Source organism: Sturnus vulgaris, chromosome 1 (assembly GCF_052056855.1).
Source record: "Sturnus vulgaris isolate bStuVul1 chromosome 1, bStuVul1.hap1, whole genome shotgun sequence".
In the NCBI taxonomy this organism is placed as follows: Eukaryota; Metazoa; Chordata; class Aves; order Passeriformes; family Sturnidae; genus Sturnus; species Sturnus vulgaris.
In genome coordinates, this window is record NC_142243.1 from 156790907 (window position 1) to 156809226 (window position 18320).

The following is an 18320-nucleotide window of genomic DNA, read 5'->3' on the forward strand; positions in this document are numbered from 1 at the left end:
TGTCTGCCAGAAAATCCTGTCCGTGACACCAATTTACCCTCACGATCCGCTTGATACGGGGCGGGGCTCGTGATGGTTCTTTTGATCTCAAAGGTGCAAACAGGCAAATGGCAGGGGACAAAATGAGTTTTTTCACAGCAATGCATTTTTTTTAGATGGCAACAACTCAGTTGCGATCGAGTAGAGAGATATAAGAAACAAAGTACAGAGAGAAAAAGAGAGAGGGAAGGGAAAATAGCTACCAGCAGAGGAGACGGACGTCCTCGTGGTCCTCGGCCAATAGACGGGTCTTCATCCGTGGGGAGTGTAACGAGTTTCTGGAAACCTCCGGGTGCCTTTAAGGGCTCCTACGCTGTTGGGCTTGTTCTCCTTTTTAAAAAAGCGAAGCAGCTAACGGTTGCTGTAAAGTTATTTCTTGTAGAACTGCATCAGTCTCAAAGGCAAAAACAGAGCAAAGCAAAGGCATTACAGCAATGGCATAAAGCCACGGCATGAAGCCCCGGCTCTCCCCGAGGCGTGTTCTTTTATAGAAACTTCCAAGCAAGCTAAGACACAAACTCGGACCGCTACTCCTTAACCTATTAGAATTGTAGTTTTTTAGCACGCTAGGCTACGTATAAACTACGCACGTGGCCTATCTTGTTTTAACTGAAAAATGTAAGCAATATTCTTGACTATTGTATCTGAAGCTAGGTTCTTGGAGCCCTTAAGGAAACACTAGCATGTTTTTTAACCTTCACTAGAGCATGTGCTACTTCTCAGGCATCTAAGATCTTTTACTCTCTAAAAGCACTTAAAACTTATTTTATTTACTTACTTATTTACTCGCTCCATCTATTCATTTACTCATCCCATTTACTCACTTTACTCATTCCAATGAGCCTTTTGTCCCTTTTATTGTATCCTGGCTTACCTTTCATAGAAATTTGCCCATCTAGAATTAAAGATGCCTCAATTGTTTTAATAATTACCTTACCTTTAGCTGTTTCTTTTGCCTTTCTGTCCATGTCTTGAGTTTGAGTTGCTAATTTGAATAAACTTATTTTTCTTGTTGTGAGACAGAACCAGGAGTAAGAGAGCAAGGCAGGCCTAAAACTTGAGAGAGTATAAAAGAAAATTTATTAACTACACAAACAAAAAGAGAGGAAAAAAAAATTTTTTTCAGAATAAGAGTTTTTAGATCACTCCTTCCCTCCCTCTCCCAATCTTCATAACAACAAAACAAACATATAACAAATACTTCGGTCAGTGCCCAATTTAGTCTTTCTCAGTTCACTTCTGGAGAAAGAAGCTTCTTCTTGTGGAAGTTGTAGGGATTTTTCCCACAAGAAGGAAAAAACCAGTTCTCTTGTGGTTTTATCTTTCACGATTTGCATCCGCCCGGGAACCTGCAACCGTGACGCTCCTCCCAACTCTACAACCGTCCCAAAGTTGTAGATGTGGGCCATGTCTGTCTCATGGGGTATTACTTTTAAGAATGAAATGTTTGACAGCAAAGATTCTCTTTGTCTCCTTTTTCTCTGCTCAGGCTTCATCTTCAGAAAACCAAAATCCCCTTCTTTTCTCAGGACAGAAATTCTCAACACAGGTGCTTTTTAGTCAAATCATCTATTAAATGGAACATTTCCATCCCCCCATGTCTCTTTCCATGGTTTATAGGAATATTCAGTACATCAGTTCATTCCTACGATTTCACAAAAAGATTTTCAGCCATTTCAGCATCTTCTCATTCTCTTTCCATCTTAAAAACTTAGCTCTTACATCACTGACTTCAGAAATCTTCTTATTCCCTTTCATATTCAAAGGAAAGGCTGGAGGCTTTGCAAATCTTATCTGAGCACTAAAGAGTTAAAGTTTAACACAACTACAAGAGTTGGGCCAGGCTCAGGCCGAGCTGGGAGGCAGCTGAGGTGTTAATCAGCCTTTCTGGGGCTGGGCTACAGCCCCACACTGCTCATGGCCACCCGGGCAGGCCCGGCCCGTCCGGCGGCAGCAAGAGTCAGCCTCCCCCCACGCCAGAGCCGCAGGCCCGTGGAGGAGGAAGCCGTGAAGGTCTTATCACACAACTTTTTCTCCCCCTGGCCATCGGGTCCCCCTCGTTGGCAAACGGGGCCCAAGCGGCCTCCCGAGCCTCCCCCACCCCCGCATGGGGGAGAGGGAAGCTCGGGTTGATGTTACCTGCTCAGCCGCCGGAAGACAAAGAGGGTCGGTTCCGGATTACCTTCCCCAAAATGTGTGTTCACGGAGCGAACTAACTTTCTCTAATTGGCTGTTGCAGGTATCCCAACCCCCACAGAGGAAATTCCCTTAGGAAGAATGTCTTCTGAGTTTCTTCTTCCTAAGTCAACCTATCACAGTCCACCAGCTCATTTCCTTTTTCCAATTCAGAGCTCACTTTTTGGTGTATACATGTTGTTTTTTTCCTTCAGCTAGCTCTAAGGCCCGGGTTAAGGTGATTATTTCAGCCTTCTGTGCAGAGGTATTTGTTGGCAATGGTCCGGACTCTATCACCTCTCTATTGTGGTAACTGCATACCTAGCATGTCTTTTTCCACTGATGCTGTAGCTGCTCCCATCGGTGAACCAGGTCTCGGCGTCCCCGAGAGGGGTGTCCTTCAGATCCGGGCGACTGGAGTAAGCGGCTTCAGTGGTCTCCAGGCAGTCATGGATCACTGGTTCTCCCATACTCCTGCTGAGGAAAGAAGCTGCATTGACGGTGTTAGTTACCACAATTTCAACATCATCTTATTCTGTTAGTATGGCCTGGTACTTTAGAAATTTTTGTGGGGAAAGCCAACGTCTTCCTTTCACCTCTGGGACTGCAGACGCCGTGTGGGATACTGCCACGGTCATCTTCTGGCCTAGGGTGAATTTGCGTGCCTCTCGGATGTTCAGTGCTACCGCTGCAACAGCTCTCAGGCACCCTGGCCACCCCTTGGCTGCCGCGTCCAGCTGTTTGGAGAGGTAGGCGACTGCCCTCCGGTACGGGCCCGGGTCTTGCGCTGGTATTCCCAGAGCAATCCCCTGCTATTCGTGAGAAAACAGAAAGAGCTGTTTACTCACATCTCGAAGTCCCAGGGCCGGAGCTGACATGAGAGCCCTCTTTAGTTGGTCAAAGGCTCGTGTTGCTTCTTTCATCCACTGGAGATCTCTGCTTCCTTTTGTAATCAAGGTATATAGGAGTTTGACTAACAGCCCATAATTGTAAATCCACAGTCTGCACCACCCTGTCATGCCCAAGAAGGTTCTCAGTTCTTTCACCGCTTGGGGTGTTGCGGTCTGGCGTATTGTTTCCTTGCGATCCCGTCCCAAGGTTCTTTGTCCAGCACTAATCTCATAGCTCAAATAGACAACTGTTCATGTCACCATCTGGGCTTTCTTCTGGGATACCCCTGTAGACCCCCAAAAAATTTAGGAGGCTTACCGTCCACTCCATACATGCTTCTTGAGTTTCAGTAGCTATCAGGAGGTCGTCCACATACTGTAGCAGCTGTCCCTCTTCTGATGGAGCTTCCCAGGATTCTAGATCTTTTACCAGCTGTTCTCCAAATATGGTAGGGGAGTTCTTGAGCCCCTGGGGTAGTACGCACCACGTGAGCCGAGTTTTACGTCCAGTTTTGGGATTTTCCCATTCAAATGCAAAAATTTTCTGGCTGGTTTCATGGAGAGAAAGGTAAAAGAAAGCATCCTTTAAATCTAAAAAAGTAAACCGGGTTAGTTTGGATATTAAACGAGTTAACATGGTGTAGGGGTTGGCTACCGCCGGTAACAGCTCGCAAATCTTGTACTAACCTGTACGATCCATCGGGCTTTTTTACAGACAAAATAGGAGTATTAAAATCAGATTGACATTTTTTAGTAGTCCTATTTGCAAAAAGTTCTTAATTACTGGACCAATCCCTTCCCTACTTTCCTTTTTTAAGGGGTATTGTCTAATTTTAACCGGTTGTTTTCCTTCTTTAAGCCAGATTTGTACAGGCAGAGCATTCTTTGCTCTCGCCGGTATATTGGAGGCCCACACCCCAGGGAGCAGCTGATCTATTATTTTCTTAATAATTTCTTCTTTGTTTTCAGCCGCAATATCTTTGGTTATTAGCATTAAATTTAACAGTCCCACGTATTGCTGATCATTTACCTCCAAACTAATTTCCCCAGTTTTGAATATTATTTTTGCTTTTAATAGTTCCAATAGATTCTTACCCAAAAGCGCTAATGGAGCATAGGGCGTACGTAAAAACCTGTGAATTCCCCGTTGTTTCCCAAACTTATATTTCAATGGGCTACAAAAATAAGCCCTTTCAGATTGGCCAGTTGCCCCCTTTACCGTGACATAATCATCTGTTATTGGTATTAAGGCTTTATTTAGCATTGAATATGTTGCTCCCGTGTTTATCAAAAGTTTTTTTTCTTTGTTCCCTACTTTTATTGCATCCGGAGGGTCTCCTAGGGTAAGATCCTCTGCTCCGTTCCTCTTTTCAGTCTCCTCTTCTTTGATCATCACCTTTTCTTCCTTCTGGATACCGAAGTTGAAATAGAAATTGCTTTGACTAGAGCAGGGGATGGAACATATGCCGGAGTCGGGATAGAAGAAGAAATCTCAGGAGGTGGAGTGGGACCGGAGCGGGGGATGGGACATAGAAATTTCAGGAGGTGGAATGAGGGAATAGGAGCTGAAGCAACTCTAGCTGGCTTTTTTTTTTTTCAGAAGTAGAAGGTAAAGCAGGAGTTGAGGTTAATAACCGTCTTAAATTTGCTTCCCCTCTCACCCCCCTTTGCCTTTTAGCGGGTGGTTCAAACAAATTCCCCGGTTCTTATTCCAGAGGGTTAGCTGGATACACCTTATCAGGGTGTGCGCAGCGTCGGTTTACGGAGCACGTACTGCAACATTATTTTAATTTAGTCTCGTTGTCTTTTTCTAAGACCGATACCAAGGGGTCAGAGGGGGCTCTGGGTCCACAATCTTTCTGTCACTCAGGGTGATTCAGGAGAGAAAAAACCAAAAAAACCCCCAAACGCTCAGCGTAAGTCGCCTCCTCCCATTTCCGTGTCTCAAAAATAACATAAGCCGTAACAAAGTTTCATTATGTAAATGTCCAGCTGAGGGCCACCTGGCTCCCCCCTCAAGTTATAAAGCGGCCACCATTGCGTACAAAACTTTTCAAGGGTCTTTTGGTTCTCTGAGCCTCCGTGCCCCGCTAGCTCCTTCCCATGTGCCAAAACGCACCCCAAAGGACTGGTTTTAGGGATCTCTTTACTCTGGTTAGTTCCCGTCATCCCTCCTTAACAAAACCGGTACCTCTGCTTTAGTTCTTATTATCTTGTCCTTTGCTTCTTGTCCTGCTTTTCACTCAGCAAGACAAGATCCTTGCAATCCTTTCCTAGACTTTTTCTTACAGCCCACAGCTCGGGTACTAAATGTAACTTTCCACTTACCAGCTCCATCAAGGAGCTGTTGTTTACATTTACTGTGCTGGTTAGCAGAAGAACGATAGTAATAGCACCCAGGCACGAGGCCAACCTCTAGATGCACCAAAAACTGCAGGAAAATTCTTACAAATACAAGCTATTTCATTCACTCTTTCTTAACTCTCTAAATTTTCCACAGCTCCCAATCCAAAGCCACAAGTCCTCCAGCAGATGTCCGATATAAACTTTTAAAATATGTTCTCTTATTCCTCCTGTCTGTCCACTAGTTCACTGAATTCACAAACTCCCGTGGGTCAAGCCCAAACCACTGAGGTAAAGGAATTGCTTCTATTCATCCGGTTAGATTGGATCCTTACACTGACGCTGCTCTTATTCTGATTTCAACAATCTGCAAACACAGCCTCTGTACTTAAAATCATATTCATGCCTCATTTCCTAATAAACTCTTTCACTCGGGCTGTGCTTCCCTTATAACTTTTTGCACAAGTCAAAAGGCAGTATTGCCTCAGAAATACAGTTAGAGTGAATATACTGTCTTTGGTAACCACAACGCACGCACCACGGTAACAGCAGGGAGGGAGTTTTTAAGGGTTTCACGCACCCCACTCGCCTCGTTTTTCCCCGGCCGTTTCAGTCGCCCGAGAACTGAACCGCGGGTCCAAACTCCCACTCGCTTCCTGCTAAAAGCACATCTCAAACAAGCTCTCTTTCCCACTCGCTCTCACGATCAGGACACACTCACACGGTTCAAGAACCGTACGCCAGGATTTTGCCTTTACGAGCGCTAGCCCCGCAACGCTAGGGAACAAAGCCCTCTACGGCACGACGAATGGCAAAATCTACTGCCGGACAGAATCGGAGATAGATAAGGATTTGACCGATGTGTCCCAAACCGAGCTGCAGGAGCTATTGGTCAGAGAGCTGAGCAACCTGAACTTTCAAGCAATCGCAAGCGCTTGCCTGTGAACATTTATAACGGTATTTAAGGCGCGGTCAGAACAAGAAAGTGCTTTTTATCACTCGGATCATAGAGTCCCGCGTCTCGGTCTCGGGCACGGCCTCCGTCAAGATGACGGGAGGGATTTTTGTTTCACGGGGAAAAGGGCTACCATTTGGGCCCGGCGCTCCGCGCACGAGACCGAGATTCCGCCCGCCAAAATGCCGAACGGATCGGGATTTCTGCCGGACACAAGCTGCGGCCACTTAGAACCCCGGCTCCCTTTGGAGCCACCAAAGCCTTCTCAAAACCGATACCGGGAGACTGGGGAAGCGAGGATTTTTTCACAGGGAAAAGGACCGCCATTCGTCTCCAGCTCTCCGTGCCCAGGACCGAGATGTTTCACGCTACAATGCCGATCGGACCGGCATTTCTCCGAGGCAAAGTGCCACCGCTTAAAACCCCGGCTATTCCTCGAGTGCCGAAAGCCTCCTCTAAATAGGCGTTACGAAACCGGTGAAGCGAGGTTTATTTCACAGACAAATAGGCCACCGTTCGCGTCCGGGGCCCTGCCCCCCGAGACCGAGCTAAAACGCCGCACGGATCGGGATTCGTGCCGGACCCGAGCTGCCGCCGATTAGAAACTCGGCCGTCTTTGGTGTGACGAACACCTCCTCCAAACTCGCATCGGGAAACTGGGAACGTGAGTTTTGTTTCAGAGAGAAAAGCGCCGATGTTCTCGTCCAGGGCCCGTGCCCGAGACCGGGCTTCCGCCCGCTAAAATTTCAAACCGATCGGGATTTCTCTCTGACTCGTTTAGCCACCGTTTAGAACCCTCGATGACTTTGGAGCGACAAACGACTCCCCCGAACTCATATTAGCAAACCGGGAGGATGAGTTTAGTTTCACGGGGAAAAGGCCCACAGTCGCCATTTACGGCTTTGCTTCCGCTTGCTAAAATTCTGAAGGAATCGGGATTTCTCTCACGCCCGAGCCGCCGTCACTTACGAGCCTTGCTGCCTTTGGAACGTGAAACAACTGTTCCCAACTGAAGACTGGGGAACTGGGGGTGAGTTTTGCTTCACAGAGAATTTTCATTTTTACTGTTTCTATTTATAATATAGATAACCCTAAATGGAGGTGTCTGTGAGACTTAGGCCATTCATCTCATTCCTTTCTAGTCCCAACTGCTTAGTCACATTTGCTGCACTGCTTAGCAATTGCTAAGGGGCAATTATGCAGCTTAATAAATTACCTGAGTTATTTAGCTATGCTGATGAAACACAAAGTTTTATTTCTGACCTGATTTCTGCCCTTTTTCTCAAAGCAGTTGTTGCCCAAAGGAAAGTGCTTTCATTTCCCTGAAAACTTTTCTTTTATATTGAGAAAAGACTCACCTTTTTCTCCTTGAATTTCCTCCTCTTGAATTCAAGTCAGGAGAGCCAAACAGCTGCAGCTCTTCTGAGGCCTTTTATCCCTGGTGGGATTTGCTCCTCCTCTTCCTGGGTGTGCCAGGCGGGGCCCAATCAGGGGTATATTAACCCCAGGTTTTGCTGAGGGCCTTCATTCCCTCTCAGGGATCAGCTAGGATAAGGGCTCTCCTGCCACTTCTGTGAAGAGGCTGTTTTTCCTTATCTCAGCTTGTTTTCAGGAAATGCTTTTAGGTATCTAAAGCAGCAAAGGCTTTGAAGATTTAGTGAAGAAAACAGCATCAAAAACAGTGAGTATTTGCATCAATGATTTTGGGTTGTGTGTTCAGAGGTGGTAAAGAGCTTTCGGTTTTGTTTTTTTAGGAGGAACACAACTTCTGGAAATTCCAGGTAGCGTCCGGTACTGCACTTGAGATTTTTTCGACTCACTTGAAGCTGACACCTCCTCGGGAACCGGCTGCCAGACCTGGTTCAGTGCTCTGAAGACCCCTCTAAAAGCATTACAGGAGTCCGTGATGAAGCCTTCACCTTCTCCTTTTTGAGGGTGCCATCCGGCGTGCCTTCCACAAAGGCAGAGGACTTGCGGTGAGACCGGGATGTCGGGAGGAGGAGGGTGGGTCAACTCCATTTTCAGCCACGCCTCATCACTTTCTCTCTTCTTAAGCCAGGCATACCCTCTGACGGTGGCTTCAGCCTCTGAGAGCTGTCGAAGCTTATGTCCCGAACACCCGGGCTTTCTCTGGACACGGTGAGTAACGGAATTGTCAGGTTTTGGCCAATGAGTTTCTTAGCACAAGCAGTGATGTTTCCTTTTCTTTATTCTAGCTGACTCGGAAACATCAGCCCGGTGACCGCAGGAACCTCCCAGAGGGCGGGGCCTCCTTCCTTCCCAGCAGACCCGGATTCTCATCCCCGGACTTCGGAGAGATAAGTGGAGGGCTGCCAACACATAGGGGGTGGGAGCGAGGTGGTGGGTGTGGACATTTTAGGGGGGATCTCGGAGGCAGATTTGCAGATGGGGACGTCCAGGAAGCGGCCCCTTAGGCCCCATAAAGATGATCTGTTTGATCGCAGCGCCGAGGCACGCAGGGCAGAGCAGTCTCCGTGGGTGTTGCGTCACTTGTCTCTCGTGCTTTTCGTGTCTTTTGTCTGTCTTATGTCGCACCTGTTTTTCTCTAGCCCTTTGAGGGGCATCCCGGAATCCCCGGGGTCCCTCTTAACCTCTCCGATCTCTATATTCATCGGCCAGGTGCCAGCGCATTTTAATTTTCGGCCGGGGAGCTCAGATATCAGAATCTTATTTCTCAATAGTAGCATCCGGTCTGTCTTTTCAGGTCTTGTTCTGAGCTGTATTGACAGCCCTAGCCCTCACAGATCCATTACAAGGAATTAGGACTTTGAAAACATAGGGGGAGCATCGTGACCCCAGGATTCTCAGGCATCCATCTTTGCTCTCGTTGCGATAAATCATCGTGCTAGCATCTTCTTCCAGGCTCATCGGCTGGCTCTCGGTCTCCTCTCGGTCATCTTCTTTTGCATCCTCTCGGTCCTCGGGGTCATTCTTCCCCCCGAGTGTCTTTTCCTCCCCGTGTCGTCCCCTCGTTCGTCCAGTCCCGTGTCACGGGTGCCTGCACTTATTCGGCCCGGAGCTACTCTGCCCTGCCGCCTTGTTCGGGCATAGATGCCGGAGGACGAGTCCCGGGGACTCGCAATCTGAGATGGGGGGGGGATTGTGCTCTAGGTGTTATCTGTAGAGTGAGCCGGATGTGTAGTGGTCTTAATGTCTCCTGCAGGGCTCTGACTTTTGTCCTTACTTCCTTTCAGATGCAGATGGATTAAATCGGAGTCAGAGGGCCCATCCTCTGGGAGGGGGCTCCCCCTGGAGGTCAGTCACTGTATTTGCAGTGGAAGCATAAAAGGTGACTGTGTTACAGTATTGTTCTTAGTGCTTTTTTCAGCAGTTCAAGATGGATATCAGCAGACAAGTTCATGTGGACGAGGTGAGCTGTGACCTGTGGGCAGAAGTAGTTTCTTTTAGTCAGGTCTCAATTTCAGGTGCAGCTCTCACTATCCATTACTTTATTTGTGTTTTTTAGCAGTGCACTCACTTGAAGCTGACACCTCCTCGGGAGCTGGCTGCCAGACCTGGTTCAGTGCTCTGAAGACCCCTCTAAAAGCATTACAGGAGTCTGTGATGAAGCCTTCACCTTCTCCTTTTTGAGGGTGCCATCCGGCGTGCCTTCCACAAAGGCAGAGGACTTGCGGTGAGACCGGGATGTCGGGAGGAGGAGGGTGGGTCAACTCCATTTTCAGCCACGCCTCATCACTTTCTCTCTTCTTAAGCCAGGCATACCCTCTGACGGTGGCTTCAGCCTCTGAGAGCTGTCGAAGCTTATGACCCGAAGTCCCGGGCTTTCTCGGGACACGGTGAGTAAGGGAATTGTCAGGTTTTGGCCAATGAGTTTCTTAGCACAAGCAGTGATGTTTCCTTTTCTTTATTCTAGCTGACTCGGAAACATCAGCCCGGTGACCGCAGGAACCTCCCAGAGGGCGGGGCCTCCTTCCTTCCCAGCAGACCCGGATTCTCATCCCCGGACTTCGGAGAGATAAGTGGAGGGCTGCCAACACATAGGGGGTGGGAGCGAGGTGGTGGGTGTGGACATTTTAGGGGGGATCTCGGAGGCAGATTTGCAGATGGGGACGTCCAGGAAGCGGCCCCTTAGGCCCCCTAAAGATGATCTGTTTGATCGCAGCGCCGAGGCACGCCGGGCAGAGCAGTCTCCGTGGGTGTTGCGTCACTTGTCCCTCGTGCTTTTCGTGTCTTTTGTCTGTCTTATGTCGCACCTGTTTTTCTCTAGCCCTTTGAGGGGCATCCCGGAATCCCCGGGGTCCCTCTTAACATCTCCGATCTATGTATTCATCGGCCAGGTGCCAGCGCCTTTTAATTTTCGGCCGGGGAGCTCAGATATCAGAATCTTATCTCTCAATAGTAGCATCCGGTCTGTCTTTTCAGGTCTTGTTCTGAGCTGTATTGACAGCCCTAGCCCTCACAGGTCCATTACAAGGAATTAGGACTTTGAAAACATAGGGGGAGCATCGTGACCCCAGGATTCTCAGGCATCCATCTTTGCTCTCTTTGCGATAAATCATCGTGCTAGCATCTTTTTCCAGGCTCATCGGCTGGCTCTCGGTCTCCTCTCGGTCATCTTCTTTTGCATCCTCTCGGTCCTCGGGGTCATTCTTCCCCCCGAGTGTTTTTTCCTCCCCGTGTCGTCCCCTCGTTCGTCCAGTCCCGTGTCACGGGTGCCTGCACATATTCGGCCCGGAGCTGCTCTGCCCTGCCGCCTTGTTCGGGCATAGATCCCGGAGGACGAGTCCCGGGTACTCGCAATCTGAGAAGGGGGGTGTAGTTGTGCTCTAGGTGTTATCTGTAGAGTGAGCCAGGATGTGTAGCGGTCTTAATGTCTCCTGCAGGGCTCTGACTTTTGTCCTTACTTCCTTTCAGATGCAGATGGATTAAATCGGAGTCAGAGGGCCCATCCTCTGGGAGGGGGCTCCCCCTGGAGGTCAGTCACTGTATTTGCAGTCGAAGCATAAAAGGTGACTGTGTTACAGTATTGTTCTTAGTGCTTTCTTCAGCAGTTCAAGATGGATATCAGCAGACAAGTTCATGTGGACGAGGTGAGCTGTGACCTGTGGGCAGAGTAGTTTCTTTTAGTCAGGTCTCAATTTCAGGTGCAGCTCTCACTATCCATTACTTTATTTGTGTTTTTTAGCAGTGCACTCACTTGAAGCTGACACCTCCTCGGGAGCTGGCTGCCAGACCTGGTTCAGTGCTCTGAAGACCCCTCTAAAAGCATTACAGGAGTCTGTGATGAAGCCTTCACCTTCTCCTTTTTGAGGGTGCCATCCGGCGTGCCTTCCACAAAGGCAGAGGACTTGCGGTGAGACCGGGATGTCGGGAGGAGGAGGGTGGGTCAACTCCATTTTCAGCCACGCCTCATCACTTTCTCTCTTCTTAAGCCAGGCATACCCTCTGACGGTGGCTTCAGCCTCTGAGAGCTGTCGAAGCTTATGTCCCGAACACCCGGGCTTTCTCTGGACACGGTGAGTAACGGAATTGTCAGGTTTTGGCCAATGAGTTTCTTAGCACAAGCAGTGATGTTTCCTTTTCTTTATTCTAGCTGACTCGGAAACATCAGCCCGGTGACCGCAGGAACCTCCCAGAGGGCGGGGCCTCCTTCCTTCCCAGCAGACCCGGATTCTCATCCCCGGACTTCGGAGAGATAAGTGGAGGGCTGCCAACACATAGGGGGTGGGAGCGAGGTGGTGGGTGTGGACATTTTAGGGGGGATCTCGGAGGCAGATTTGCAGATGGGGACGTCCAGGAAGCGGCCCCTTAGGCCCCATAAAGATGATCTGTTTGATCGCAGCGCCGAGGCACGCAGGGCAGAGCAGTCTCCGTGGGTGTTGCGTCACTTGTCCCTCGTGCTTTTCGTGTCTTTTGTCTGTCTTATGTCGCACCTGTTTTTCTCTAGCCCTTTGAGGGGCATCCCGGAATCCCCGGGGTCCCTCTTAACCTCTCCGATCTCTATATTCATCGGCCAGGTGCCAGCGCATTTTAATTTTCGGCCGGGGAGCTCAGATATCAGAATCTTATTTCTCAATAGTAGCATCCGGTCTGTCTTTTCAGGTCTTGTTCTGAGCTGTATTGACAGCCCTAGCCCTCACAGATCCATTACAAGGAATTAGGACTTTGAAAACATAGGGGGAGCATCGTGACCCCAGGATTCTCAGGCATCCATCTTTGCTCTCGTTGCGATAAATCATCGTGCTAGCATCTTCTTCCAGGCTCATCGGCTGGCTCTCGGTCTCCTCTCGGTCATCTTCTTTTGCATCCTCTCGGTCCTCGGGGTCATTCTTCCCCCCGAGTGTCTTTTCCTCCCCGTGTCGTCCCCTCGTTCGTCCAGTCCCGTGTCACGGGTGCCTGCACTTATTCGGCCCGGAGCTACTCTGCCCTGCCGCCTTGTTCGGGCATAGATGCCGGAGGACGAGTCCCGGGGACTCGCAATCTGAGATGGGGGGGGGATTGTGCTCTAGGTGTTATCTGTAGAGTGAGCCGGATGTGTAGTGGTCTTAATGTCTCCTGCAGGGCTCTGACTTTTGTCCTTACTTCCTTTCAGATGCAGATGGATTAAATCGGAGTCAGAGGGCCCATCCTCTGGGAGGGGGCTCCCCCTGGAGGTCAGTCACTGTATTTGCAGTGGAAGCATAAAAGGTGACTGTGTTACAGTATTGTTCTTAGTGCTTTTTTCAGCAGTTCAAGATGGATATCAGCAGACAAGTTCATGTGGACGAGGTGAGCTGTGACCTGTGGGCAGAAGTAGTTTCTTTTAGTCAGGTCTCAATTTCAGGTGCAGCTCTCACTATCCATTACTTTATTTGTGTTTTTTAGCAGTGCACTCACTTGAAGCTGACACCTCCTCGGGAGCTGGCTGCCAGACCTGGTTCAGTGCTCTGAAGACCCCTCTAAAAGCATTACAGGAGTCTGTGATGAAGCCTTCACCTTCTCCTTTTTGAGGGTGCCATCCGGCGTGCCTTCCACAAAGGCAGAGGACTTGCGGTGAGACCGGGATGTCGGGAGGAGGAGGGTGGGTCAACTCCATTTTCAGCCACGCCTCATCACTTTCTCTCTTCTTAAGCCAGGCATACCCTCTGACGGTGGCTTCAGCCTCTGAGAGCTGTCGAAGCTTATGTCCCGAACACCCGGGCTTTCTCGGGACACGGTGAGTAAGGGAATTGTCAGGTTTTGGCCAATGAGTTTCTTAGCACCAGCTGTGATATTTCCTTTTCTTTATTCTAGCTGACTCGGAAACATCAGCCCGGTGACCGCAGGAACCTCCCAGAGGGCGGGGCCTCCTTCCTTCCCAGCAGACCCGGATTCTCATCCCCGGACTTCGGAGAGATAAGTGGAGGGCTGCCAACACATAGGGGGTGGGAGCGAGGTGGTGGGTGTGGACATTTTAGGGGGGATCTCGGAGGCAGATTTGCAGATGGGGACGTCCAGGAAGCGGCCCCTTAGGCCCCCTAAAGATGATCTGTTTGATCGCAGCGCCGAGGCACGCCGGGCAGAGCAGTCTCCGTGGGTGTTGCGTCACTTGTCCCTCGTGCTTTTCGTGTCTTTTGTCTGTCTTATGTCGCACCTGTTTTTCTCTAGCCCTTTGAGGGGCATCCCGGAATCCCCGGGGTCCCTCTTAACCTCTCCGATCTCTGTATTCATCGGCCAGGTGCCAGCGCCTTTTAATTTTCGGCCGGGGAGCTCAGATATCAGAATCTTATCTCTCAATAGTAGCATCCGGTCTGTCTTTTCAGGTCTTGTTCTGAGCTGTATTGACAGCCCTAGCCCTCACAGGTCCATTACAAGGAATTAGGACTTTGAAAACATAGGGGGAGCATCGTGACCCCAGGATTCTCAGGCATCCATCTTTGCTCTCGTTGCGATAAATCATCGTGCTAGCATCTTCTTCCAGGCTCATCGGCTGGCTCTCGGTCTCCTCTCGGTCATCTTCTTTTGCATCCTCTCGGTCCTCGGGGTCATTCTTCCCCCCGAGTGTTTTTTCCTCCCCGTGTCGTCCCCTCGTTCGTCCAGTCCCGTGTCACGGGTGCCTGCACATATTCGGCCCGGAGCTGCTCTGCCCTGCCGCCTAGTTCGGGCATAGATCCCGGAGGACGAGTCCCGGGGACTCGCAATTTGGGACGCCGGGTGTAGTTGTGCTTTAGGCTATATCTGCAGACCGACCCGGGATGTTGGGAGCCGTAGAGCTCTCTTGCGGGGCTTTGACTTTTGTTTTAAATTCATTTTAGATGCGGCCGGATCCGGTCCGTGGCCAGGGACCCCTTACGGGAGCCGAAAGAAGATGTGAGGTGAGCCGGGGAAGCTGTGCAAAGTATTCCCGGGGATTACTCCGCTCGAGCGAGAGAGTCATATTTACTGTTTTGTCATCTTAGGCACTCGGAGGAGGCAGTTTGGAAACGGCCGCGCCGAAGAGGACGCGGAGGAGGTCTCGACTTCCACGGCGCCCACGCGTACCGAGGATGGATTTTGTCCCCTCATCTTTCTAAAGATAAGTGTCGGGGCCGGTGGTGGGGAGAAAGGGAAAAGCCTTTAAGGTGACAGGAGGAAATTTGAAGTTAGCTTAGAGGAGAGGGCTGTAGCGGGATGTTCCCTTTGGAGGTAAAGGCAGAGGGTTTATCCTCATCTTCATCGAAGCCTTTGCCGGGCAGGGCAGTTCCGAACCCCGTCCGCTTTCTAGCTCGTTTCGCGTCGTCGGTCTTTTCCTCGTCTCGACGTCGTCGTGGGTCTACCGGCGCCGGGAGCCCGCCTTCCATCTCGTCCCTATCTCCACGTCGACTCGGCGGTCATCTCTTCATTTCGTCGGTTTACGATCTTCTCGAGTGTCCTCTTAATAGCTTTTGCATTACCTTTCTGTAAGGAGTTACATGTCATCATCACTCGCCCATCTAGGGCTGTATCCGCCCGTATAGCATCGCGTCTCCTTCGCCCGCGTCGTAATCCATTGCATTTCCTTTGCCCGTGTTGTAAATCACTGCATTTCCTTGCCTGTGTTGTAATCCACTGCATTTCCTTGCATATGTTGTAAAGCAATGCATTTCCTTTGCCTGTTATGTAATCCATTGCATTTCCTTGCCTGTGTTGTAAATCACTGCATTTCCTTGCCTGTGTTGTAATCCATTGCATTTCCTTTGCCTGTGTTGTAATTCACTGCATTTCCTTTGCCTGCGTTGTAAATCACTGCATTTCCTTTGCCTGTGTTGTAATTCACTGCATTTCCTTTGCCTGCGTTGTAAATCACTGCATTTCCTTTGCCTGTGTTGTAATTCACTGCATTTCCTTTGCCTGCGTTGTAATTCACTGCATTTCCTTTGCCTGCGTTGTAAATCACTGCATTTCCTTGCCTGTGTTGCAATCCATTGCATTTCCTTTGCCTGTGTTGTAAATCACTGCATTTCCTTGCCTGTGTTGTAATCCATTGCATTTCCTTTGCCTGTGTTGTAAATAACTGCATTTCCTTGCCGGTGTTGTAAATCACTGCATTTCCTTGCCTGTGTTGTAATCCATTGCATTTCCTTTGCCTGTGTTGTAAATAACTGCATTTCCTTGCCGGTGTTGTAAATCACTGCATTTCCTTTGCCTGTGTTGTAATCCACTGCATTTCCTTTCTCTGTGTTGTAAATCACTGCATTTCCTTGCCTGTGTTGTAATCCATTGCATTTCCTTTGCCTGTGTTGTAAATCACTGCATTTCCTTTGCCTGTGTTGTAATCCACTGCATTTCCTTTGCCTGTGTTGCAATCCATTGCATTTCCTTTGCCTGTCTTGTAAATCACTGCATTTCCTTTGCCTGTGTTGCAATCCATTGCATTTCCTTTGCCTGCGTTGTAAATCACTGCATTTCCTTTGCCTGTGTTGTAATTCACTGCATTTCCTTTGCCTGTGTTGTAAATCACTGCATTTCCTTTGTCTGTGTTGTAATTCACTGCATTTCCTTTGCCTGCGTTGTAATTCACTGCATTTCCTTTGCCTGCGTTGTAAATCACTGCATTTCCTTGCCTGTGTTGCAATCCATTGCATTTCCTTTGCCTGTGTTGTAAATCACTGCATTTCCTTGCCTGTGTTGTAATCCATTGCATTTCCTTTGCCTGTGTTGTAAATCACTGCATTTCCTTGCCGGTGTTGTAAATCACTGCATTTCCTTGCCTGTGTTGTAATCCATTGCATTTCCTTTGCCTGTGTTGTAATTCACTGCATTTCCTTGCTGGTGTTGTAAATCACTGCATTTCCTTTGCCTGTGTTGTAATCCACTGCATTTCCTTTCTCTGTGTTGTAAATCACTGCATTTCCTTGCCTGTGTTGTAATCCATTGCATTTCCTTTGCCTGTGTTGTAAATCACTGCATTTCCTTTGCCTGTGTTGTAATCCACTGCATTTCCTTTGCCTGTGTTGCAATCCATTGCATTTCCTTTGCCTGTCTTGTAAATCACTGTATTTCCTTTGCCTGTGTTGCAATCCATTGCATTTCCTTTGCCTGCGTTGTAAATCACTGCATTTACTTTGCCTGTGTTGTAATCCATTGCATTTCCTTTGCCTGTGTTGTAAATAACTGCATTTCCTTGCCTGTGGTGTAAATCACTGCTTTTCCTTTGCCTGTGTTGTAAATCACTGCATTTCCTTTGCCTGTGTTGTAATCCATTGCATTTCCTTTGCCTGTCTTGTAAATCACTGCATTTCCTTTGCCTGTGTTGTAAATCACTGCATTTCCTTGCCTGTGTTGTAATCCATTGCATTTCCTTTGCCTGTGTTGTAAATCACTGCTTTTCCTTTGCCTGTGTTGTAAATCACTGCATTTCCTTTGCCTGTGTTGTAATCCATTGCATTTCCTTTCTCTGTGTTGTAAATCACTGCATTTCCTTGCCTGTGTTGTAAAACACTGCATTTCCTTGCCTGTGTTGTAATCCATTGCATTTCTTTTGCCTGTGTTGCAATCCACTGCATTTCCTTTGCCTGTGTTGTAGTTCACTGCATTCCTTTGCCTGTGTTGTAAATCACTGCATTTCCTTTGCCTGTGCCTGTATTGTATCGTACTGTATTGCATTGTATCGCTTGTCGCTGTGATTATGCTTGGAGCTGCCCTGCCCTGGCACATAGTTGCTTTTAGGTAGATCAGTTAGAAAACTTTATTGTTCCTCTCTTTTCTATGGGGCTCTTGGTAGACAATATGTGGGGATAACTCTGGCTCTCAAGTAAGTAACCACTCGGCCACCGCCTCTTGTCTCGTAGGTCCCCGAGGCGGATCGGTCTCAGCGATCTCCGACGCCACCGTTCTTTCCCGGAATATAGCGTCCGATGTCGAAGAGCGGCGGACGAAGATCGCCGGCGGCATCCTCTTTAGCGTGCCATTTCAAGTAAGGGTTCCGGTCGGCAGGTAAGTCGAGAAGAGCGCGGCCACGTCCGCACGTGAGAGTTTGCGAGCGTGCGTGCGTGGGAGCGTGCGTGATGACGTGTTTTAACCTATCGCGTGTGACTTTTGCCTTTCAGGATTTTCAACTCATTTTTAAATTTAGAATAAAAAATCCCCAGCCGGGGTTTTTTTTTTTTTTTCCCCCCGGCTGGGTTTTTTTTTCCTCGGTCCCGGCCGGTCCGCGAGGCGAAGTTCATCGCCAAAGTTAGGGTGCGGACCGTCCAGGGACCGGGGTTTTCGTCAGGCAGGACGATTTTTGAGACTCCCGGGAACCACGTTCCCGAGGACACCGACGGCCACGGTGCACCGTAGGCGTGGAGATGCAAGCGAGCGCGAGTTTGAGTCCGAGTCGAAAGAGTCACGGGTTTTTAGCGTGCCGCTTCTGTTGTGGGTTTCTTGTATAAACAAATCTAGCCATAATCGATACTTTAGCAATGCTTGTCTCGTAGGTCCCCGAGGCGGATTGGTCTCAGCGATCTCCGACGCCA

General features: G+C 49.0%; 1 long non-coding RNA gene across 2 annotated transcripts; it reads right to left on the bottom strand.

Annotated features, from left to right (window-relative positions):
• Positions 1–215: 215 nt before the first annotated feature.
• Positions 216–8139, bottom strand: LOC148225657 (uncharacterized). Of its 2 annotated transcripts, none has more exons than XR_015798636.1 (4): positions 7761–8139; positions 3424–3652; positions 977–1095; positions 216–433 (listed from the first exon to the last, which is right to left on the bottom strand). It is a non-coding gene; the product is annotated as an uncharacterized LOC148225657 (long non-coding RNA). The 2 variants fall into 2 exon arrangements; XR_015798637.1 differs by lacking the exon at positions 7761–8139 and adding an exon at positions 4420–4505.
• Positions 8140–18320: the final 10181 nt, after the last annotated feature.